This window comes from Lipotes vexillifer, unplaced genomic scaffold (assembly GCF_000442215.2).
Source record: "Lipotes vexillifer unplaced genomic scaffold, Lipotes_vexillifer_v1.1 scaffold91, whole genome shotgun sequence".
Classification (NCBI taxonomy): Eukaryota; Metazoa; Chordata; class Mammalia; order Artiodactyla; family Lipotidae; genus Lipotes; species Lipotes vexillifer.
The window spans coordinates 5,915,289-5,941,672 of NW_006777583.1; the positions used below are offsets into that span (position 1 = coordinate 5,915,289).

At 44.0% G+C, this 26,384-nt stretch overlaps 1 protein-coding gene across 2 annotated transcripts in view; it reads right to left on the minus strand.

Annotated features, from left to right (window-relative positions):
• Positions 1–26,384, minus strand: part of SEMA6A (semaphorin 6A) — a 129,062-nt gene that overhangs the window by 68,357 nt on the left and 34,321 nt on the right. Inside the window, exon 1 of one of the 2 annotated variants that reach the window (XM_007451222.1) lies at positions 22,261–22,414. The exons of the other annotated variant lie outside the window; for it this stretch is intronic. The gene's annotated coding sequence lies outside the window, so the exon portion shown is untranslated. Of the gene's footprint in view, positions 1–22,260; positions 22,415–26,384 lie in introns of those variants that run through there. 2 annotated transcript variants of the gene reach the window in all.

Consider the following 26,384-nt stretch of genomic DNA (forward strand, 5'->3'; position numbering starts at 1 on the left):
GTCTGCAGCAGGAGAAGCAGCTCTCTTCTCCTTCTCCTTGCCGGCCCCTAAGCTTCCTAGCTCTGGAGGTGGGTGTCTGGGAGAGGCGGGAGAGGCAGGAGAGTCTGTCACAGGATGGCACAGCTCGTGTTGTGTGATTTAAAAAATGTGAATCACAGCACTTGCACAAGTGCAAAGGAAAATATCAGTGTGGACATCGGTGAGAGGGTGGGGTGGAAGTGAAAGTTTATTGAGCACCTTCTATGTATGACGTACACATGCGTGCTATTTTATTTAAATATTACAGCAATCCAGAGAGACAGCCCTTATCCTCTCCATTGTGCACACAAGGAAACTGAGGCTTACAGAGGTTAAGTAACATGTCCAGTCAATATTTATAGCACATCAGCAAAAACAGAAAGCCAGGATGCCAAGCCAGGGCTATGTGATGCCACAGTTGATGTCCTTCCCAGAATGTCAGGGAAAGGGGAACAGAAGGAAGGTTGGGAAGAGAGAGAGGCTGGCATAAATGGAAACTGCACTTAAGATCATAGTTGGATATAGGTTGATGCATCTATGCTTACGTGGACAGAGTGGCTGAAAGTCCCTAATGGCTTCAGTAATAATAAATCTATAAAAGGAGTACATAGTCGCTTGCAAATGTGTAGGCATGCAAAGGCTCATTCCACTTTATGGCCCTGCGATTGCAGGCTTAAGGTGATAGAAAGATGCAAATGCTTTTCAACCACGGTTTTAGGAGGAATTGATTATCTCGTGACACCACTGGGTTAAGTGGAACCACGTGCCTGCTTGCAGCCCCCTCAAGAGTGATGTTTTAAAATAAATACACCAAAGAGAACGTCTGTTATGAAGGATAAAATCAAAGTTGCCTGTTTCAGGAGCTGAGAGGATAAACAGATTTGGATACCTCTCAAATCCGAGTAGGGAACCTCTGCCCAGAGAGAGGTGGGAGAGCAGATGTTGGTGCAGAAAACCCAGCTTGCTGAATGCTGAAGACTGCTGGTTATTCCTGCACCAGAGGGACAGTTCAGGAGTCAAGGAGTGTTTAAACAGCAGGTTTCCTTCGCTGGCCTGGACTGCCCTGTTTCAAGGGCTGCAGCACTACGAGGATGTTGCTGTCCACAGCAAGCATGGCCAGGCCACAGAAGGACTCCTCCCAGATGGAGTTAGGAACAACTTGGGCCTGTTGATCCTGGTTGAAATGTCCACTGTACCCGGTCTTCAGGGGTCACCCTGGCCACCTGTTTGGTGACACTGCATTAAGGTATAAGTTTTATGCAAATGAGAAAAACAGCTCTAGCCTTTTAATAAAGCATTTGATCTTTTTCTTCTCCTCAGCCATTAACAGAGGCATGAAAGCTCCCATTTCAGAGGAAAGGGAAGTGCCGCAGACCTAACTCCAACACGCTTTGGAGAAGGGTGATGGCATTCAGTGGAGTATAATAATAAATATCGACTGTGTATGATAGATGCTCCATTTTGATCTGAAACCGCTGTCACAAAGGAGAGAGAAAACAGCTGTGAATTCAGAAGTCTCTTTAGAAAACAATTTTCTGTTTTAGAAAAATAAAGGTTGGTTGTAAACCTGTGACCATTTGAGAAGAGAAAGCGAGTCTTGTCTTTCAGGTGATTCTTTGTTATGATCGTCTTCTTTCTTTCTACCAACGCTCTCCCTGTCCCGCAAATGCTTGAGACAGTGCATTTAAGGCACTTTGCTTGGATGTTTCAGATACAGTCTCATGACTCATTAGGGCTCTGCAGTTATAGGCGTGATCTCAGCAATCTGAGCAGAATATCCTGTGGAAAACCACCTTGATCTCAAAAAGCTGCCACAGTCCCAAGCATGTTTACCCATGTCACACCCCAGCTTTTTGCCATCTCCATCTTTCTCAACTTTTACAATAGTGCTGACCTTAAACATATGCTCCAGAGACAGAAACAAATACCCGCTTTGTTTTGCTGTTAAGGAAACTGAGGCCCTGAGAAGTGAGATCATTTGCCAAATGTGGTGCAGCTCAAAAGTGGCCAAGCTGAGCCGCCACTGAGGACTCCTGGCTCCAGCACCGAGCTCTGTCCCTACATTACGCAGCTTTCAGAAAGGAAGCCAAGACTCATTCATTTCTCCTTGGCTTGCTGCCTGGTGTTCATTACTTCCATCGCTTGCTTTCCCCCTTACTGATTCCCTGCTTTCTGCTGGGAGCCAGGCTCCTGTGCTAGGTGCTGAGACAGAGATGGAAAAAATAGATCCCTTACCCGCTAGGACCTTGCTGTTTAGTAGGTGGGCCTGACAGTTCCAGATCATTGACCAAAAATAGAACACACAAACAATAATTTTTCCAAAAGAAAATTCTGTTGGGGAGAATACTATCTGGAGGGTGAACGTGTTGCGGAGGGACGCAGGTGGGAAGCTCAGCGAAGGCCTCTGTTTGGAGGAAGCCTTGGCAGGTTGCGTGATTGTTCACTGAGGACTGGGGCGGTTAGAGGAGAGGCAGCTGGGGGGACATGTCGGGTAGAAGGACCAGGTCTGGAGAGCAGGGCATTGAAACGGACAACTCCATGCCGGTTGGACTTACAGACACTTTCAAACTGGACCATTTCCCTCTTTGATTAAGGAATTGCAAATATTTGTCTGAAGTAATGGATGGATGTTTTTTCACTTCACCCAAAGTTTGGTTTAAAGAGTATAACTCAGAATACAGATGGTATCTGATGACTTTTCTTCTAAGAATATGACAGAAGAAATAGTAGTGTGGGGAGAACTCCGAGGCAACAGCTGAGAATATTGGTATTTGTTCTTTGAGTTCTTGTCACATTATTCTCCCTAGCTTTCTATACATTTGTAATTTCATTAAAAATGAAAGAGTGCAAACATAATACGCCTACTAAACTGAAGGCACTTTTCGCCAGCCCTTAGAAAGATGCTTGCAGAGCAACTTTTAAAAATAAATTTATTTATTTATTTATTTTTGGCTGGATTGGGTCTTCGTTGCTGTGCACAGGCTTTCTCTAGTTGCGGCGAGCGGGGTCTACTCTTCATTGTGGCGCACAGGCTTCTCATTGCAGAGCAACTTTTGAGGGAACAAACTAGGGATATTAGCGACTGGAGTTTTCCACGAACCTTTGTCAAAATCCTGAGCTGGTTTAAACCGAAGCAGAGCAATGGCTGCCCTTTGCCAAGATGACTCCCCCTCGTAATTCCTCCTCTGTTTGCTGTCAGTGTGGTTTACAGAAAACAGAATCTCCCAGCCGTATCTCTCAGGTACAGGTGGCTACGGCAGTCTCCCTGCCACAGCTCTCAGGCTCAGGTGGCTGACCCTCCCTGGTTTTGAAGGGGAAGCCAACTTCAGACATGGCTTGGGGAGAATTAAAAACAACCTGCACGTCTCTCCTTTGACTTCTGAACAACAGTCCCAAATAACAATGTCACCAAGCATGGATGATGGAAACTTTGACAGAACGCTACAAATTCTTACTGGTTTTTTGGTAAAAGGTCTCAAGATCAGGGAGGGAAAAACATTTCCTTGAGCTCAACTTTTTGAATCCGTTTCTCTGGTGTTCACTGCATGCCATCTTTCACTGTATTGCTTGTCTTTCTCTGTGACCTCTGATGCTCTCCCAGTACCCTGAAAGCCAAAAATAGACTTTATATTTGACTACAAGCTTCTGATTGTATATATAGAGAGACATAATATCATTTCAGGATCTGTTCCATAACAAAGCATGATACTGCTGACTGGTACTTATCACCAGTAGAAGATCTACAAACACAGTGGACTCTCTGTATGTTTCTGTATGTCTAGACACACCCAGAACAGAAATGAGATGGAAGTATTGTCTCTTGAATTTCCACAATTTTCTTATATTCTTTAGGAAATTCATTTCATTTATTGAAAGGAAAAAAAAGTCTACTTTGTGTCCCAGTAAACTGCTGGGAAACTGCAAAGCCATACATTTAAACCTATTTCAGTTTATTACTGCATCTGGTAGATAGCACTACATCTTTCTGGAATTAATGATTTCTTTATTGGCTTTGTTCATGTTCTTTACACATAAAAAGGGACTCATTAGTCCCTTGATTTACTTAGAGCAGTATCAGTTTGAATTGGGGTGGAGAGAGCACCATTTACTAGTTACCCATTCCCTAAAGTGTTCATTTGTTTTTAGTGTGAAATTTTACCCTCGAAATTACTAGCTATTTCCAAACATCCTGAAAATATGCTTCCTTAAGGCCATTGAGGGTAAGCTCCAGGAAATTATGGGTTTGTTTAAATATCTCTACCGCTTGGTGACTTGATTCCGCACACAGGTGACTTAAAGGTCACTGCACAGAAACATTTGAACCCCATCCACTGAGATGAAGGTGGTCAGCATACAGGTGAACTATTTTGGTGGTAGTAGCTGGGGTTTTTTTTTTTTTTTTTTTTTTTGTGGTACGCGGGCTTCTCACTGTTGTGGCCTCTCCCATTGCGGAGCACAGGCTCCGGACGCGCAGACTCAGCAGCCGTGGCTCACGGGCCCAGCCGCTCCGTGGCATGTGGGATCTTCCCGGACCGGGGCACGAACCCGTGTCCCCTGCATCGGCAGGCAGACTCTCAACCACTGCGCCACCAGGGAAGCCCAGTAGCTGTTTTTTAAAATGCCTCACTTCTCCTTCAGTTTAAAGAAAAACAAGCAAGTTGCTGTTTGAAATACAGGTGTACAATCCCTCATTTGCAATTTCAAAACAAAAACGGCAACAATCCCACGCCCCAGCCCGAAAACCAAGAGTTTGTTCCTATTCATTGGGCAACAGAACTTGACCTACAGTGGCATGACACTTTATCCCTCTTAGGATAAATATTTATACATTTCACTGCAAAAACATTAATGGGTTTGAGTACTGGATGTTGCCCACGCTGGGAGATATGTCCCATGTTACCTTTTTAAAATCTGAAAAATTTTAAATTCTGAAGCACATCTGTTCCAAAGGTTTTGAAAAAGAGACTTGTCCCTGAAGAGATGAGAAAACAAGGATAAAAAAAAAATGAGGGAAAAGGAGATCCGTTAGAGCAGAATCCCCAACACTGGTTTTGCTAAGCCCAGCAGCTCTCTAGTTACCCTTGGTGTATTGTGAGATTCTCACAGAATTAAAAAAATGTAATCTGATTTCATTTTTTTAAAAAATGTATATCCTATTATACTTTGCTTGCAAGAATAATTCGGAGATTAGGAACTGCAGACAGAGTCATCTAGCCTTAATTTTCTGTATTCTGTGCTCATAATGACAGGCTCCCAGGCTCGGAAACCATACAAGGGACTGACAGGTGCAGGCTTCCACAAGATGAGTGATGCTCACAAAGCAGAGGTGATCTTGGTAGAGAGGGTCTTCAAGGCTCCCGTGAGTGAGCTATGACATCCAGCAGTAGCAGAAGGTGACAGCCTCACCAGCCACAGCAGCCCTCGCCTGGGTGAGGGTTTTCCTCCCATCGAACAGCCAGCTACAGGCAGTTCAGCACTCCTTCCTCTCTCTGGGTTAAATGGATAGACTTCACAGGCTTTTTTGTGCAGTTGGTGGTGGTTTCTCCAAAGGAGTGTCCATAAGGTCTGCAGCCTGTACTCTCTCTCGCCCATGGAATGACCCTGGTAATGGCTTTCTCCAGTCGCTATAATCAGAGGGAATTGTGGGCTGGCAGTGTTATATGTACCTCCCTTTGCTTTGTTATATGTACCTGCCTTTAATTTTCAGTCACCTGTGATTTTCTTTCCATGGAGAACACCAGTAGGTTGAAGGATTAAGTAATACCGTGAAGAATTTGAATTTCAAGAACATTTCGGGAGGACAGCTATTACCTTGGGCGGGTGGGGTGGCTGAGGAGGAAGGCATACTCTCTTCCCTTCCTGTCTGAGGGGCTCTTCTACGAACTGTCCCCCTCCTTTCTTCCTCACTAAAGGGGTACTGGGCATCAGGCACGATGGTCATCAGTCCTAACTCTAGGATAAAATGGAGGCAAATGGTTAATAGCAGATAACCCGGACACCAGGTGAATCGCTGCAGTCTAGATTATCTGGAGGGAAGACAGCACATGGCCATCAGCAATTAGCCTCCGAATCTAAAAATAAATAAATAAATAAACCACCATTCCCGTAATTAATAGCACAGCAGACGATCAGTATAATTACCATTTCTGTGAGAGAGTCCAGAATCAGGAGGAAAAGTGAAATTATTCAATAAGCTTGAGTGTGACAGGCAGAAACCAAATTAAAGTGCTGAGGGTTAGACAAAGGGGACACGATAAATCAGAGAGAAAGTGAGTGTGTGACCTGTGCCCAGCCCAGCAGGCGTGCCTGGGCAGCTGTCACCCCAGGAGCCCTGCAGGCACAGGCTCACCTTTCCGGGGAGGAAGTGGAGGTGCAGGAAGTGCATAAATGGCTCTGAAAGCTCATCGCCTGGTTACTGGAAAGCACAGAGGTCCATCTGGGTCACCCAGGCTTTCACTGGTGAGGATTCTAAGGACTGAGCAGCTGTGGAACACATGGAGAGGGGATAATACGTGAACTTCCTGAAGGGGAGATTGCGCCGCTTCATTCTGAATAACGAAAAGACTATGGCAGAATTATATTCTACTCCAATAGCAATATTCTTCCTGTGCAGTTCACAGAGCCTTCACCTCTCCAAAGAGTAAAAACAGAAAAGTCATTCTGAAGTGTTAGGCAAGAATAGGCAGACGTGCTCCTCGAATATCTGTTTAATAATCAGTCCTGGGCTTCCCTGGTGGCGCAGTGGTTGAGAGTCCGCCTGCCGATGCAGGGGACACGGGTTCGTGCCCCGGTCCGGGAAGATCCCACATGCCGCGGAGCGGCTCGGCCCGTGAGCCATGACCGCTGAGCCTGCGCGTCCGGAGCCTGTGCTCCGCAACGGGAGAGGCCACAGCAGTGAGAGGCCCGCGTACCGCAAAATAAATAAATAAATAAAATCAGCCCTTTCCAGCAGCAGTAAAATGAGTAAGCAAGGCTGAGTCTCCGGAATCTTCAGTGAGGAGGGAGCATGGTGCTACAGGGCACGAAGGCAAGATAACCCCCACTGGGGCAGTGCTTCCCCATCTGCAAGTGAGGGACTTAACGGATGCCTCCTCCTCCCTCACACAGAAGGTATATTCGAAGGTTGAGAGTCGTTATTAGTAATTTTTCCACGTTTTGCAAGTACTTTTACTCCAAGGGAGCATTCCTTTTGTGCGTCATGGATAATTTCTTTAATGTTTCAGGAGTTACCAGTAAGAACATGAGACGCGAAAAAATATCTCACAAGTGTGTAGGCACTGAAAATAAAATAAGAAACTGCCTTTGTTGATGGTTCACCTTGACTCATTCACTCATCTGTTCATTCACTCAAGAGTCTGATGTGAGCCAGCAAAGCACTGTGCTGGGGCAGTGGGGGAGACCCAGGTCATGGGTCGGTCTTGGGGTTCTGCCCTTGAGGAGCCCCCAGACTGCTATAGGAAGTAGTACAGGAGCAGCTCTAACAAAGTGTTTATAGAAAGCATGTAAAGAAATATGAGAGGGCTTCCCTGGTGGCGCAGTGGTTGAGAGTCTGCCTGCCGATGCAGGGGACACGGGTTCGTGCCCCGGTCCGGGAAGATCCCACATGCCGCGGAGCGGCTGGGCCCGTGAGCCACGGCCGCTGAGCCCGCGCGTCCGGAGCCTGTGCTCCGCAACGGGAGAGGCCACAGCGGTGAGAGGCCCGCGTACCGCAAAAAAAAAAAAGAAAGAAAGAAATACGAGGGTTCCTAGGACTGAGAGAGAACATCCCGGCATCGATTCTACAACCCACACACCTGTCAAACCTCTCCTCTTCCCTACATGCTGCCTCTGATCATCTGACCCTCCATCAGCTCCTGCCTGGACTACCACAGTAGCTTCCTCACTAATCTCCCTACTTCCACTTGGCCCTCCGTCCATTTACTGTCCATGCAGCAACTGATGGTCTTTTAAAACCGTAGATCAGGTCATGGCCTCCCCTGCATAAAACTCTCTAGTGATTTCTTACTACATTTACAACACAGTTGAAACCCTCTATCTTGGGTGCAAAGGGCTTCACCTACCTCCCTGACCCTATCTTGTTCCATCCCACCATTGCCCACTCTGCTCCAGCCTCTCAGCTTGGGTTTCCTCCAACACACAGCTCTCATTCCTGCCTTAGGGACTTGCCCCTCCCTCCTCGCGGAATGATCTTTCCCCACCCCGGTCTTCATGTAGTGGGCCCACTTGTGTCCTTCAGAACTCAGTTAAAATGTCACATCCTTGAATAGGCCTTCCCTGACCCTGAAGAGAGCCCAGTGCCTTTTCTTTCATCACTTTATTCTAAATTTCTGTGATGGATTTGTCCCTAATTGGTTGGTGTTTCTTCATTTATATTCTTATTTGTTTTTGTCTGTCCCTCCACTCCATTAGGAATATAAGCTTTGTAGGGGCAAGTCTGTCTTGTTAATCATTGCATCTCCACGTTCTGGAACAGTGAACTTCCAGCAAATACTCACTGAATAATGAATAAATGTTAATCCAAGGAAGAGCATCAGAACAATTTCTGACAAATCAGTGTTAAAAGCGAAGAAAAGTGGAGATGCAAGGGGCAAGGATAGGTATTTTCAGATATCTGAAGAAAAACCTGGAAGACAGTTATGAGGGTAGAACTAAGATCAATGGGCAGAAATTATGAGGAGATAATTTCTGCTCAAAATAAGGAGGACCTTTCTAGTAGTCCCAGTAACACAAACCTGGACTGGCCCCCGTAAGGGGCCGGGAGGCCAGAGGAGGGCTTGGGTGGAAGGAATGTTGTCCACGGAAGGCAGACATCGGGTGTGGGGCTAGACTAGACAGCATTTAAGGTCCCAGTGGAGAGCCTGATTGCCTACGATTCTTGGATCTTCTGACGAGCCCTCCCGCCACGTCCTGAGGAAGCACTGCTTAGAGTGGGAAACCACAGATGGTCCAGCAAAATCCTGCTGGTGACTCAGTCTCTTTAGATGAAATAATGTACCTGCAGTCAAAGGATCAAAGAGGAAGTCCTTGGGCTTTGGCTAGGCCTCATTCATTCAAGATCCCAGTTTGACCAGCTTGTAGAGGCTCTAGGTCAGTAGCCAAAAAAGTATATGCAAGGAGAGAGATGGTCATAACCTGATGAGCATTATTGGCAATAATCAGAGGCCTTCTGGGTTGGGAGCATACCGTGTCCATACTGCCCTGCCTCTTCCCATCTCTGCAAGGCTTACAGAAGGTCTTGCAGTGTGGGATACAGAGTTAAGCTCTGGTGTGTGGCCTTTCTGGGGATGCATGTCATCCACTGGCTTGTTACTAAGGCTCAATTGCCAATGACATACAGACCCCAGGAGATGATTTAACTCCACTCTTGTCTCAAATCCCTTACCAGTGACTCATAACTTTCTCCCGACACCAGAGCAGCTGGGCCAGCCAGCCGGAGAGAAGATGTACAGATGTTGCTGGCTGGAGTTGGAGAGGGCTATGGGCCTCTCATCTGCAATCAGCGCAGAATGCTTCAGTGGGGTACAGAGTGGGGTTGAAGACAAGATGTGGGTACGGATGTCAGCTCTGTCATGGACCGTCTCTCATCCTTCAACACATACGTGTCTTCAAGCAGAAAACACTGCAGTTCCTCTTTTTCTGCAACTCAGAGAAGTTTTATTTCTTTGGGGAATTTTAGACCCTTAAGCCAATCCATCTGGAGAAGGTATGCGAGATAGTACTCTGGCCAGAACGTACCACCCACCCAGATGTCTGGGCTTAAAACAGATCTCAAATTAGAGAATTGTGAAAGGATGAGAAGATAAATGAGCGGGTGGAGGTGGGGGGCAAGGAAGAGATGATCTTTGTTTCTGAGAAAAGGATGTAGAACAAAGACATTATGTTAGATCTGTTGATTATACACCAGAAAAATATGAAATATATATGTGTGAAATTCTCATTAGAAATGGCTTGCTTAGACAACATTTTGTACACTGAAGGCACTTGTTAAATATTTGTTGATATTGATCCAAGTGGCTTTGAGTATTTTTAAATATCAGTGCATTGAGTTCTGTAGTGATTTGAAAAGAGGCAGATTTTTAAATGACAATTGAAACGCAAGTCAGGACTGACTGACTTTTTTGAGTTGTGAATGTTTCAGTTCTGTTACATATGCAACTACAAATAGTGGTTGTCTCTGAGAAAGAAGGACTGGAGGTCAGATGTGGGAGAGAAACTCACTTTTTATGCTGTACCCTTTTATGTTTTTTTGAATTTTTTTCTTATGTATGTGTTTCATTTTTGGAACAAAACAAGTTATTTTTTTAAATCTGTGTCTCCAGAGGCAAACCCGGAACGCAGGCCTGCTGCTACCTGCCAATTCCCACAGATTTTCCCAGGATCCCGTCCCCTCACAGTATGCTCAGCCAGTGGTCATATTCTGGAATACAGGATGAGGGTGAGGGACGTTTATAGGCATTGTAGTGTCAGTAGTGGTAACTTCATCTGTGACCCAGATGGATATATATGGTGGCTGGTAGTTTTCACAACACCATAAACCCGCCTGTGTGCCATACGGATGGCTGCCTAATTTATTAGCTTTCAAATAGAAATGTAACCAACTCAGAAAAGCAGGACATAATGAAGTCAAATACAAAGAATCAGATGAGCTCAAAGCAAAAACCCTTCATATTTAAAATTTTATTTTCCATAAGGAAGAGTACAGGGATGTGTATGGGAACTTACTTTTCCTCCACTTACATGTTCATATCTGGGCAGGCTCCTGCCCCCATGTTCTTTGGCACCATTGCCCTTTCTTGGCATTCATGTCCCATGGCAAAGGAAGGCCAAAGGCTGCTTCTGAAGCATGCCCAAAGGATGCCCAACTTTTTAGAAGTGGAATGAGTGTTCTCTTCCGGGAATGGTCACCTTGGTCTCTCCCAGAATGACTTCTCCCAGAGAACAGAGGTCACTGACTAGAGAAAGAAGGAGACTTCATCAGAAGAGCGATGAGGGCTGAGTGGAGAGGTACCCACTGTACTGGGATATGATGGATGAAAAGTGTCCTTCACCCTTATCCCAGCACCCCTCTCCGGAGAGTGAGGTTTACTCAACAAACACTGAGCTAGGTGCTGAGATGGGGGCAAAGGCTTGTTTCTTCCTTCCTTGGTTCCCCTTCTCCCGAGAGCCTATTTCAACCACTGTGAAGTTGCTTCTCCTGTTGGGTGGGTCACATTACGCTCCTCTTCTTGGGGCTCTAGGTTTCTCACTGGGGTGGGAGACAGTAGTTTCTGATTTGAATTTCAACTCCAACGCGAACCCTGGAGGCAAGTGCTACCTATTGGAACATGCATGTTCTCTTTTCCACACTCCACCAGTACCTGCTGCCCTGTCTGTAGCCAAATGCGGAAATGGACCATACTGTGGCCATAAACCACTGGTTTCCAAACTTGCCTACACATTGGAGTCACCTGGAGAGCTTCAAACGTTAAGGATGCCCGTGTCCCACACGCAGAGATTGTGACTGAATTGGCCTGGGGGTGTGACGTGTGCTTTGGAAATTTTAGTAGATTCCCCAGGTGATTCAAGTGAGCAGACAAGTTTGGGAACCGCTGATGTAAACACAAATGGTATCCAAATTACAGTCGTTGTCCCTTTCATTCCAATGCCTTCAGCTACAGCCAGGGATAATTAATCATGATTCAAAAAACTTGCATTTGTGCCAGGCACGTGGAGTGGCTTTTAAAATGTCCAAGTTTATTTTGTGCCCACCAACCTCATGCCAAACCACTAGCAAAATATAATTTAATCCATTAAAAATTACAGGGAGCCCTGCAGAAACTTCTTTTCCAGCATGGGGCCTGCAAAGTATTTTTAATGTAAACACAGACAATAGGTATGTTCTCTTTTATAACAGAGTTGAAATAAAGCAGATCTAATTAACCCACCCAGATGCTATGGAGTAGAGGCCATGTGAACACTGCCTTAGGAAGCCTGTCTTGCAGCCTTATCAGAATGGCTTTTCTCTTCAACAGTGCCCTGGTAACCTGGGAAATATAAATTTTGATTACTAATTGCTACATTGTTAGTAACTGACTATATATCATCAGGAGCTGGTCACCAGTGTCAGCCTAGACTTAATTATCTCAGTTGCAGAGAAAGTAACCCTCTGAAAAGACTGTTTTCCAATTAAAGCAGCAGAGAATATGCGATTTGTCTCTCTGGTGATATCCAGTTCACGCCCCTTTGCATGTTATTTGTATTGTCTTCTTTTCCTCATTACAGGCTCAGAGTTGTGCATCTTGGGCTCCCTAACAAGAAACACATAAATATCAAGAGGGCATGTCAGACCTTTGAAAAAAATCATCATCACCACCAAAAACACAATAGTTATTACAGAGTTTCCACTAGCAAATGCTACAGCTAAGATTAAAGACAGCTTTCAGCATATCCACTTACTTTCACAGTTTCGTAACCTCAATAGAATGTGGGTATGATTACTTGTACACGCACACACTCACATACTTAATTTTCAGAAGATACTCTTTAGGGGTCAGATGTTCTATGCTTTGTCTTAGCTATTGTTTCAGTGACAAGGACAACATTTTTATAATAATACAAGAAAAAATATTTGGGGTAAAATCCCAGGCAGTACTATCTCTTTAATTCTTCATCTTCCGTATCTTGTTCGCTTTTACTGCTGTTAATTTGTTATTTATTCCCACCGATTGTGTGCCCACTTGCCTATCAAGGCAATTCTTTATCCCAGGAGAAAGTATAAGTTTGTCTCTCTGTGGCTAACTCGACCCTGACCATGCCATAAACAAAGGTTTAGAAGTCTGGGTTGTTTCAGAAAAGATTTATTGAGCACCTGCTGTGTGCCAGGCGCAGGTATATTCTAGTGGGTTTCCAGCCCCTTCTTTCTGTTAATGGCTACGTGGCCTTGAGTTGGCTATTTAATCTCTGTAAGCCTCTGGTTCTTGTAAAGTGGGACAGTGATGCTTTCTCTTCAACCGGTTGTGGTTAGGACTTAAAGCCTCTGGGCCCTGAAGAGGTGTTTACTATATGCTTCCATTTTCTTCTCCATCCCCTTTGTGCTCGGGGGCTGGCATTTGGAAACTCTAAGTATCTCCAGGTTTCAGCATTTTCAATTTTGTATACTATGCTTATGCATCACTTGTTTCCTAAAAATACCTCCTCTTTGTAGTTTCAATTTTCCCCTTTCCCTAAAACTTCCCAAGCACACATAACCTTCTGTGTCTTGCCTTGGAGCTGCCCACATTTTGATTCACTTATGCATTGCTGCCATTCTGAGAAGACAGTAATTGCAGTTTGGTACTTAACCAAAATGTCATGGAAGTTTAAATTACTTCTTTGGAGGAGGGAGTGCTGTACTTTTTTTGATGCATTTTTTTCAGGGCCATGTCATTATAAAAAGGAGGAATAGCCTATGGTCACTGGTGTTAGTCATTATCTACTAGTCTCATAACCCTCTCCCCAGCTACTTTACAAATACCTCAAAGGAAGGAGCCCTTTTATAATAGACAGTACATTGAGCATTTATTGTCTATATTGATGAGCAAGGTACTGTCTCAGGCACTGTGGCCAGTACAAAAATGAAGGATGGCTAATGTACAAGAACTTGGAAGGAAGCAGCATTAAGAACATTTCTGGGATCCTCTCACCTAGCATTTCTTGGTGAGTGCCCAGCCCTAGTGCCTTGGCTTTCCTGCCTGTGCCCATTATTGGTTTTTCTTCTCTCCTGTCAGTCCTGTGTCTGTCTTGCACTGCTCTTCCCTCCACTAGGGGTGGTTTCTTTTTTCCCCCAGTGTTTTCCTCATTGCCATCCCCCTCACCTCAGCTAACTTCTCTATCCCATTCTTTTTCCTGCCTTGGGAATTCCTACCTTTTCCTTAAGACACTCTTCAAATATCACTTCCTCCTGAGGTCTTTCCTGATCTCCACTGACAGTTAATTACTAATGTCTCTCTTCTTTCTTCCACATGAAAGAGTTCTGTCATAACAAACTGACATTATTTGTTTACTGATCTGCCCACACCACTAGACAGTGAACTTGGCAAGGGCTAACAAAATAACAAAGGTTTGATGGATAAATAAATGGATCAACGAATGAATAATCGAATACACAATCTCTGTCCCCAGAGGATTTACAATTTATGGGGGAGACAGATATGTCAATAACGAACTGCAAAGTAAAGTACAAATACAAATGTACTATAAGGAAAATGCCACACATTTTGAGTTTTTCCAGAAAGGCTTAGATTTACTCGCGTAGTTCACTTCATAATAGATTGGAGCCATGAAGCAATTACTGTAGATTTGCACCTGACCTTCTTTTTTTAAAGGCCTTAGTCTAGCTGGCCTCAGAAACCCTGTTATGTATACATGCCTTGGTAACACACAGCAGCAGACTAACACAGCCTTGGCCTTTCTATTTGCAAATACAGGCTCTTGAAATATACATGAAATGTAAGACGCTGGTATTCACACCGTGACACGAACACCTCCATATTCTATGAAATCCCTGACCTAGTTACACTGCTGAAAGCATAGCTTTAGTGCATGTAATGCCCAGCACGTGGAAGAAATTGTTATCTTGAGAAAAGTAAATTTTGCATTCCCCAAGTTCTATATTATTAAATCTGTGATCTTAATATTACATTAGAGTAGACATTTTATTCAATTATATGGACAATGAAATAAGAACTGAGAAAGAGGTAGCTGGCCCAGATTCCCCTGGGTGTGAAAGGATGATATTTATTTTATCTACTTCTGACAATGAAGGTTAAATTGTTACATAAAGCTCCTACCAGCAAAATATCAATTCAGATGGAGGTTAATTCTTCAGTCATACTTGGATTTCAACATTTTGTCATCAGAACTAAGCAGTTGAACATTTCTGCCCTAAAAATGGGTGGGGTTGGATCTTCCAATATGCTGGATCCAGAAAATTGAACGTGGCCAAGAGCTGACTATTGCCAAATTAAACAAATGGACTTGGGGCTTGCTCAATAAAATAAACTGTTTCTAATGATCCAATGCATGGTAATATAGGGGCTTTTCTTTTTTCTATATGGAGGGAAATATTTCTCACCAACATACTTTCAGAAAGTGATCTTTTATACCCAGTAGGCCATGAAAAGGTGAAAGTACAAATGAGGTTGGAGGAGGAATTCTTCTCCATCTTCCTCCTGCGAGCTGATGTTTTAGCTCTTCTAGGAGAAAGGGGTAAGGAACGTGGACTGTTTCATCCGTCCTTGTCAACCAATTGGTTCTAATGAAGTCTAATGATTAGTCTTAGACGGTCTGTTAACTGCATGGTGTGAAAGTCGGTAAGAACCTTCAGTTAAAAGTCAACCCTGAGACCACAAAACCTTAGATAAGATTAAATTCTAACATCTAAAGAGCTCTCCACTAATCTAACAGGCTGAAATCCAACTCAAGTGTCATTAACTTAATAACACTCAAGTCTAAATGCCACAAAGCAAAAGCTTATTAAAAATGAACAACTTAGAGAACCAAAAAAGGGAGGGGGAGGGAAATGAGGATTTTTTTTTTTTTAAATTAACAACTTCTTGCAGGATATAAGTTGCAGGTATCATTTCCTTTAGGCCAAATCATTTAAGTGAATCTAGTTGTAAAGCAGTTTACACTCTCCAGGATCACTAGAGGTTAAACACCTAATCAACAAATGCGTAGCCTGTTTTATCGCTTCCCTTTCCTTTCTTCATTTCCTTTCTTAACAATTGGATACTATTCCTGAGTGATTAACATAGCACATGATCTCTTTCTCATTTTCTAACTTCATCCTTTGAAACCAAAAGTGAATTAACAACCCTTCGTAAACTTCCTGCCATGGTTCTCACTTGTTTGTGGATGTGATGTGGATTTCTGGAAATGCCCAGTTAAAGGAGAGTACGTGTACCCTGATGATCAGCCCCTCTCACCTCACCCCATCCTCCCATCCTCATTTGCCTTTACAGTATGGAGCTGATACTGCAGAAGCAGCCGATTATCAGGGAAGCCAGATCAGGTAAATTAACTTAATGAAACAGATAACTCTGTATATAAGGATACCTTTGAAACTGACTAGGCTCAAATAATCCACTCAGCTAATGAGCCTGCGATAGGACCCTGGCAGAGGTGTAATCCTTCTGCCACTAAAAGCCTTTCCACAGCCCCGCATCCTATCTTTCTGTCCGAAAACTAGGCAGGAGCTTAACAGCTGCCAGGCTTCCAAAATGCAGACAGCAGCAGTTGCCTAAGTTGTGATTGATGGTGCACAAAAATACACAGCAACTTCATAGTTATTCTGGCCCGCAACAAATTAAGGATCTAAACCTTTGTGCTAGGCAGATAGCCAGTATATCGTGGGGGACTGCTGTGGCTCTCTAATTATATCCAGCCTGATAATTATCCATTCCACCGCTGTGAATGGCCGGTACCCGGGGACTTTAATTTCACTGTCCCCCTCCACCAGTTAATGCCTGACCCTATGTCACCCTGACTGTGAAGGACGCTGAAGGAGACAAATGAGTTTTTCTCTATGTTAAATTAACTAATGGATTGTGATTGTGAAACTGGCATCATAATAACAAACCAAGGCTCTGCTGTGCTGGGTGGACATGTAGACCGTCTCTAAGGGTTATTAACTTCAGGCATTAGAACAAAACGACAATAAAACCAAAAAAATCTGGCGAGTGTGAATGTAAAGAACCTATTTAGTGTGAATAGTGATTAACGAAATACTTTATATTTCAACCCGTTATTTTGGAGTCTGAGACACATCTACAAGAGAGCTGTTGTAGGCCCTAAAACTAGGGATTAAGTTACCAGTTTTAATCAGCATTTCCCCCTTTTCTTTGAGTGCTTTTGTTTTCCTACTCACAAGGTGGCTGTAATTCAATATGGCTGCACATCTATTTGAGCTAAATGTAAATCCTGAATATCTTAGACTGAAAATAATCACTGTTTTCATTGCTTTCATTCTAATGTAAAAGGCACTATTGCTTCCAGTAATTGGTAAAGGACATTATAGTCTGTCCAATAGGGTAATTGTACAGATTCCAGTGTTGTAGCTATACAAACAGTCCCTGTTACACATGGTCTTAATTTTTAATATGTATTTTTCGTTTAGTTCACTAAAATATTATGGGTTTCATTTTCGTGCAGCTGAAAAGATAAATGTCCTTTCCCATGTCCCCATCACAAGTCTGTGTGTTCTGGGAGATTAAAAAACTGTAACTCATCTGTTCCGTACCGTATTAGGAGTGAAATTTGGCAATCTAGATGTGAATTTATTTCCAAAAAGAAACAGAATCTGGTAAGTTTTTGTCTTTTAGAGGAAAGAATATTTTAGAAGCTTAACTTATTTTTAAAAAGACTCATACTGATTTTTTTAAAAAAGATAAAATTGTATATAATTTTATTTAAACGCTTTGGACTTCTGAAGAGTAAAAAACCCATATTAATCCAAGAATTTTATTTTTGAGAACAGGATAATGAAAATGCAAAAGTCATAGAGTCTTTCTTAATCAGTGACCAAAAATACCTGTTTACCTTTATTGTAGGTGGTATATTTTCAGAAGGGTTCCCTCTGCCCAAGAGGAATTTATTTTTGCAAAATAATAACATTTTATTGTGTTTACCATGAGTCAGGCTCAGCACTCTTTATGTGTTATGACTCATTTAATCCTCACAACATCTCCAGACAGATGCTATTATTATCCCCATTTTACAGGTCAGGAGACTTCCTAAGGTCACTCACCAGTAAGTGGGGGAGCATGGATTTGAACCCTGGGCAAGCCAACGCCAACGCCTATTCTTAACTACTATACATACTGCCCTCTAATCATAGTCATTTCCTAAATCTTAAATTCACTAAACATTTAATACGTGCCTATTATTCTAAGTGCAGGGCATCGTACTGGAGGTTGGGGGTTAGAAATGGGAGGGTCTAGAGTGGAGAAAAGTGGGGACAAAGTTTTAAAGAAACATTCTTCCTACAATCCGGTCAGATGGACACAACTCAATGACTTTAATTTGATGTTATAAATCCTGCCTTTCCCAGTTGGCCTTTCCATCTGGTGAACTGTGGGACCCAGAGGCTAGTATCAGAGGCACTTGGGTCTCTCGGGTCATGCCTGGCCCAGTCGACCTGTGTAAAGGCCCTCCTTTGCCACTGGAGACATTTACAGAGTTACCCTCCTAAAGGCATCCACAACCTGGTGGTAAAAGTCCTCACCTACGGCACATCACGGTGCCTTGTTATTTTCCCTCAAACTCCAGTGGACATCAGTCACAATGCCTTTGGATGCGGTTGCTTTGAAACCACTGGCTCTTAGCACCCTGTCGCACATAACCCAATTGTTAAAGTGTCATTAGCAGAGACCCAGACAGATGACAGGTGTAAACAGTTTATAATTTACAAAGTGCAGGATCAGGTTTCTCCGTGCCCTCTGCCAACAGCTCACAAGCACACCTTAGCTTGGCCCTGTGTATGCACTGTACACATTTTTACAGGACTGTTTCAAAATAAATCCCATGTCGTACCTATTTAGTAACCTTTTGGCCATTTGAATCCCTTTGACTGCTCGGGATAACTATGCAAAGCTATTGGTTAATTTTGAAGTTAAGATTTCAAAACGCCCTGTCAACTAAATAAAACGCATGTGCCTTGGAGTACTCTGAACGGACTGTCCTTCAACTCTCTGCTGTGGATTTCCTTCTTTTCTTTTTCCTTTTTTGAACCTGTGGTGCTCTTGTGCATTGGAGATGGCAGGTTGGTAATGACTAGCTTTTAAAGAGACTGGCCATTTGTTGCTCTGTGCACGGATGTGGGATTTCTGACGCCTTTTCAGTCGGTCCTACTGAGCTGTCTTCTGCATTTTTCAGTGCTGACATGTCTCAGTAAAACTTTGACTAACTGGAATACTTGGGGGAGGGGGGTTCTGGCTGAACGATTTCCTGGTTAAACTGAAAGTTATTTAGAAAGCTCTTGTTATTGAAAATCTTTCCAAAATACATCAGCACACTTTTCTCTGGAGTGAGGCAGCACGGCTGGAGAAAAATTGTACATAGCTGTTTGGAAGGGCTGCAAACAAATTTAGCAACGCTGCTAAACTGCTCTCCAGTCCTTTCTCTTACTCGAAAGCAGCCGCACTCTGGATTGACGAGGAGTTCAGATTGCAGACCCTTACTACCCTCTTCAAAACATCTTTCCCTGTCTAGGTGGAGGCCCCACTTCCTACCGGGGGGCGTAAAACCAAGGCCAGGTGGCCATCGGCTGTCTCTTTCTTGTCCTCACACACCTCCAGGCTTCCCTCCCTTGGGTTTCCACTTGCCTTCAAGACTCACCCCTCCTTCACCTCATTCCACATTCATTCTTTCTATCCTCCCCAAGGAGGCTGCCCATCTCTTTGGCCCTTTCTCTGGAAGTTTCACTCTCTCCCGACCCACTGACAGCCATTAACACGCCTGCCTTCCTACTCCAAACAGACCTTTCTCTCCATCTTTCCTCCCCTTGAAGGCCTTAACCTTCCTTGCCAGATGCCTCGCCCGGGTTGGTGCAGCTCCAGCCCGCATTTACCTCCCGACCTCCATCTGCTCCCCAGTGATCTGTTTCCCCTTGCCTGTAACTCCACCAGAGCTGCTCTCGCAAAGGCCGTCAGGGACTAGCTCCGGAATCCAGTGGCTGTATCTCCGCAAGCCTTGTTGATTCTTCCTAAATACAGCTAGAATTCCTTCTCTTCTTTCCACATCTGCTGCCACCTCTGTTCTGCTGACTGTGTATGGAGCATGAAGCGGGTCTCAACCTGCTTCATTGCTTCCACCGCACTTGGAACAAAATACAGACTTCCTGAACCCACGGCCCTGCACACTCAGCTCCTGAGAGCCCGTCCCCACATTCCAGCCAGCCAACGCCGGGGCCCTCCAACGTTCTAGAGCTCCGTCTTGCCTGGAGCTGTTTTCACTTGTGGTTCTCTCGACCTGGAGAGCTCTTCCCCCTCCCTCCCTGGCTGGCCCCTCCTCCACGTCCAGCCCTTAGTTCAAATACTACCTCCTCTGAGACCTTCCGTGCCCAAACCATCTGTGTGGGTTCCCGACACCCCCTCCTCATCACAGCGCTGTTTTTCTTTTCTTTTCCTTTTTTTTTTTTTTTTTTTTTTTTGCGGTACGCGGGCCTCTCACTGTTGCGGCCTCTCCCGTTGCAGAGCGCAGGCTCCGGAAGCGCAGGCTCAGCGGCCACGGCTCACGGGCCCAGCCGCTCCGCCGCATGTGGGATCTTCCCAGACCGGGGCACGAACCCGTGTCCCCTGCATCGGCAGGCGGACCCTCAACCACTGCGCCACCAGGGAAGCCCCACAGCGCTGTTTTTCACGCAACCCCGTTCTTTCCCTTTGCGCTGCTGACCACAGGCTGTCGTGAGCAGTGTACTCACTTGCTCACTGGTCGGGTTATCTTTTGTGGCCACTAGACTTTGAGCTCATGAATCCTTGGATCATGTCCTTTATATTCACCACTACACACCCAGTGCTGAGCCCGCACTGGGAACATAGTTACTGAATGACTGAATGAACAAATGAAGACTTTCTACTTTTACTTTCTGTAACCTTTCTAGAAGGTTACAGAAGTCTCACCAAAGATATAACTCAATAAAGAGCAGCTGACGAAGTTCACATTTTCAGCTTTCTAGCGTTTGAAATGCTGTACTCATCTTTACCTATACGTAAATCAGGCCCCTCAGCCGGGAGGGGAAAAGCACTCAGCATCATACAAATACACGTGCTGCTATAAGGAGAGAGAGTCTAAAGAAAAGCACAGACATTGTGTCGAGAGCAGGGACTAGGGTGCCCTGAAGGAAGGGAGGAGGGCAGCCTCTGCCCTGGGAGGCTAAAGTTAGACCAAGCAGTAAGGTCATTGACCTGGCTGGGCAACAGGGAAGCTGGGTAGCAAGTGGGATGCAGAACTGCAAGTTTGCACAAATGCAAAGTTGGCTTTGCAACGGCTAGAGGGAGAGTACAGGAAGGATTTGGGTGGAGACAAATAGAAATTGCAGCGATGAGCAAAAGCTCGTGGCATAAGGGGGCTGCTGTGAGTGAGCAGCGGGAATTTTGTGATAGGCGTGTGATCCTGGATTTTGAACAAGATGAAACTGTGACCCAGGTAATATCACAGTTATTCTGACTTTGTATCCAATCAGAAACACAGGTAATTGGGTCGATGATGTTTCTAATATTAGATGGGAATGTAAACTGCAAGAATAAAGGCTGCTGACAACCTGAGGGAGATGATGAGAGCAGCCCATCAGCTGGGGCTCAGCTGGAGTCATAAAGCATTCCCATGCACACTGGCATCCTGTGCAGTCCAGGGGGGCCCACACACCCTGAAAAGCGGGGCTGATGCTGGGCTGAGGGAGAAGTTGGAAATATGCAGCACCTTTCAGCAAATGTTCAGCTTTTAAACAAGTCATGTTATAACTGTAGGAGCAGAGTTTCTGCTTAAGACTCCTCCTATAAACGATTTTGTAAAACAGGTTACACCCACTCCCTCGATTTTTCTCCAAACCAAATTTTCCTATACTGAGACTGTTGACAGCAGGGGACTTCTGTATCATTCTAAAGCAAGATGTGGTAGTCATTTTGCATGGCCCTTAAGTTTTTAGACATTAAAAAAAAACTATTAAAAAATTAAATGCCAGTACTAAATAACTCAATCCTATATACCCAAAAGGAAATGATTTCAAATAAAGATTGATTTCAAATAAAGTCCATCTGGCTTTTAGTTCACCCAGCCTTGTCTACCTGCAGGGAACACAGTCATTTCTTCTGCATAGACGGGTTCTCCAGAATCATCAGTTAGATAACTCACCTTAGGCGGCGTGAGGAAGCAGCAGCCAGCACCAGTAAAGTTGCCTTCCTCTTCCTCCACCCCCCTATTGCAATTAGATTCATTTTTTGGTATTATTTTAAGAGTGATTGGAATTGGTTTTTTTTGCGGTATGTGGGCCTCTCACTGCTGTGGCCTCTTCCGTTGCGGAGCACAGGCTCCGGATGCACAGGCTCAGCGGCCATGGCTCATGGGCCCAGCTGCTCCGCGGCATGTGGGATCTTCCCGGGCCGGGGCACGAACCCACGTCCCCTGCATCGGCAGGCGGACTCTCAACCACTGCGCCACCAGGGAAGCCCGAGTGATTGGAATTTAATTTTAGTTAGGAAGAGCTGGGCCCATTGTTTACTTACAAACAAACAAAAGAATCCTCTCCCCGGCACTAGAGTCCCTGCTTGGCTGGTTTTAAATAGATGAGGCTGACCAGATATTTACCATCAGCTTGGTGAAGAAAGAGACATTGTCCTAGGGAGCCAGAGCCCTGGGAACTCAGTTCACACAGTGATGCGTTGCTAACTGGGTGTGGACTATGACCAATCAAAGTCTCACTGTACATTTCACGGAGGTGGGACCGAAACAGGAAAAGAAAAAGTCCCCAAGTGTCAGCATGTTGGGAAGACATAGTTGCAATAATATTGTGAAACAAACGCTGGCTGGCAGACAACAACCAATAACAAACTGCAAAATGCTTATTGGGGTTTGACCAAGAAAAAGGCCTCCAGTCTTTCTGAGGACACTGGCAAAAATCCCAGGTCCTGCAACTCCTGGAGAGCTCCCTGAGCAGTGTTTCCTTCAGGTACTGCATTGTCAGCAGCGAGATGTTCTCAGCAGTCAAGGAACAGCTGCACAATGCAAGCAGCCTCTGAATGGTGCAAGAGCTTTTTATTCAGCCCTTGTGTGATATTAAAAAAACAAAAAAACACACAAAAAATCACCCCAACTGGTATTCTTTTGTGCTTTACAAAGGCAGTACTTTTCTGGCTCCAAGTTCAAGACTCATGGGCTATTAGGAGAGGCATGATAGACAATGTGTTAGCATGTGTGAAAAAGAATAGGCGTTCCTAAGAATCAAGTCCATAATAAGAGCAGCCCAGTATTTGGAACACCTACCTAGTCAGAAGCATTTCTAGCAGCGGTTAGAAGGTAAGCATTTTGATTCATGTGCTTTTGATGAAAATCTTTTGGCAACAGTCACAGTCACACACACACACAAACACACGCGCGTGCGTGCGCGCACTCCCTCAAAGATCTATCGATAGGAAACTATAGCAGGTATTCATAATAAAGGTATTCCTTATGTAGGATGGTAATCGAAGCTAGAATCACAGAGAAGTTAGAGCTAAGAAATCATCTAATCCAGTATCTCAGGCTGCAGAGAAGAAGCCTTCTTCCAGAAAAATAGGCTTCTGGAGAAGTTAAATGACTTGCCCAAAGACACAGAGATACTTTATAAGGAAACTTTCATATGCCCTGCATGTGAGACAGTGTTTAGGAGTCAGTGGAGACCAGATCATGGATTTTGCCATCAGTCCAGTCTGGGCTCGGACGGACGCCTAGCACTGCTCATTTCCAGTTGTGTGATCTAGGGAAACATGCTTTTACTCTTCAGAATCTCAACTAATTTAACTAAAAAATGGGGATCATAGTAACAGGTGCCTTTAGGGTTGCTGCTCAGATTAAGTGAACAAATAGCATGCACTAAAAAAATATTGGTTGCTATGATTGTTGCTATTATTATTATTTTTAAATTAATTCATTTATTGGCTGTGCTGCGTCTTCATTGCTGCGCGCGAGCTCGCTCTAGTTGCGGCAAGCGGGGGCTACTATTTGTTGCGGTGTGTGGGCTTCTCATTGCAGTGGCTTCTCTTGTTGCGGAGCACGGGCTCTAGGTGTGCTTCAGTAGTTGCAACACGCAGGCTCAGTAGTTGTGGCTCACGGGCTCTAGAGTGCAGGCTCAGTAGTTGTGGCACGTGGATTTAGTTGCTCCGCGGCATGTGGGATCTTCCCAGACCAGGGCTCGAACCCACGTCCCCTGCATTGGCAGGTGGATACTTAACCACTGCACCACCAGGGAAACCCTTGATTGTTGCTATTATTAATAGTAGTCATGTTTTCACCTTCTTGGGAATTTTAGTACATTTAGAAAAAATAACAGAAAAGATACTAAAAAACCCCCACGAGAGTATATGAGTTAGCATGTGGAGAATAAATGCAGGCAGGTCACACAAGCAGTACGTTTAATTGCTTTATCTGCTCTTAAAAACTTAGGTCAGTTGCTCTGTAGGAATAACAGTCTGCTGTCTTCACACATGAATATCATTCCTCTTATCAATCTACTTAGGCTCAATGGTTTGAGGGTTTATTTCCCAATGTTAGTAATAGGTATTTGTTGATTCTTTAAAAATATTTTACCTTCCTCAAATAACTTACTGCTGAGCATTTTCATTTTTTCCCCCTGATGATGGGTGGGTATCCTAAAGTAATGAACTTGGATGGCCAGGATGCAATGCCACTTACTGTCCTGAGATGTCAGCCTCACATATGTGGAGCCACCCAGGCTGTTGGGATAATGCATGACTTTCAGGTCCTTCAAATTCCATGTGTTCCAAAGCTCTTTTAACACTATCATTTTACATGAGTTCTCTGGATAGTTCTGTTTAGAGGAATAGAATTTCAGTTAGTGCTTTTGCTTTCAACAACAGTTTTGTAATATTTTTGTCCTTTATTTAACCTGTTGTGTATATGTTAGACTATACTTAATAACTTTTTCATGTACTTATATTAACTCGGAGTTTGTAGTGTTTTTTGATGGAAGTCATTCATAACAACCAAGAAAATATCATTTTCAGTTGTATGTTCTGCAACCAGGCAAATTTTTCTTCATTATATATAAAGTGCAGTTTTAAATGGCTACATCTTTTCCTTACGTACCGCACCCCAACACCCCGACTTACGGAAGTTAGAACAAATGGCATTTCTTTCCTCAGCACTAGACAACTTTTTGCGATGGGGTTTTAGCTGTGATGATCTGGGCAAGCATTATGTGGTAGTTCTGCTTCCTAAAGCTGAAGGTGATACTGGGTTGCTTTTGTAGTTCTTGTTGGTTTTTGGTCTTCTTCCCGGAATAAGTGTCACAAATTCCTAATTCTAAGGGTGCTTAGGAGGTGTGAACTGTTGAGTATGCACATAATCTGACATGCTATGAAAAGCATTCTCCTGGTTTTGCGATCTGATAACAAAACAAATCATTGACGCTTAGCGCTTGTAAGAACCGTCTTGCCTCTGCAGCTGCGCTGGGTGGTACACAGAGCTGCCAACCATACTCTTAGGTTATACTTCAAAGAAATGGCTCCCAGTATTCAAATATGGTAACCTTGTACCTCTCACTATAACACATCTTCATAATTCCCCTAACGCTGACTTGTGTGGCCTTTCTTTAATTTGTGCCTGATTGATTCCCCTCAAATCTCACATAAACATAAAAAAACTGATGGATTTCCTTCAGTAACTTGATTTTCACCGCTAGAATTGTTAACACCATTTCCGTCAGTGGTAGGCGTTCAGATTAAATGATTTACAGGTCTTCTGTATGCAGAAAACTATAAGACGCTGGTGAAAGAAATTAAAGATGATACAAACAGATGGAAAGATATACTATGTTCTTGGATTGGAAGAATCAACATTGTGAAGATGACTCTACTACCCAAAGCAATCTACAGATTCAGTGCAATCCCTGTCAAACTACCACTGGCATTTTTCACAGAACTAGAACAAATAGTTTCACAATTTGTATGGAAACACAAAAGACCCCGAATAGCCAAAGCAATCTTGAGAAAGAAAAATGGAGCTGGAGGAATCAGGCTCCCTGACTTCAGACTGTACTACAAAGCTACAGTAATCGAGACAGTATGGTGCTGGCACAAAAACAGAAATATAGATCAATGGAACAGGATAGAAAGCCCAGAGATAAACCCATGCACATATGGTCACCTTATTTTTGATAAAGGAGGCAAGAATATACAATGGAGAAAAGACAGCCTCTTCAGTAAGTGGTGCTGGACAGCTACATGTACAAGAATGAAATTAGAATACTCCCTAACACCATACACAAAAATAAACTCAAAATGGATTAAAGATCTAAAAGTAAGGCCAGACACTGTCAAACTCTTAGAGGAAAACATAGGCAGAACACTCTATGACATAAATCACAGCAAGATTCTTTTTGACTCACCTCCTAGAGAAATGGAAATAAAAACAAAAATAAACAAATGGGACCTCATGACACTTCAAAGCTTTTGCACAGCAAAGGAAACCATAAACAAGATGAAAAGACAACCCTCAGAATGGGAGAACATATTTGCAAATGAAGCAACTGACAAAGGATTAATCTCCAAAATTTACAAGCAGCTTATGCAGCTCAATATCAAAAAAGCAAACAACCCAATCCAAAAGTGAGCAGAAGACCTAAACAGACATTTCTC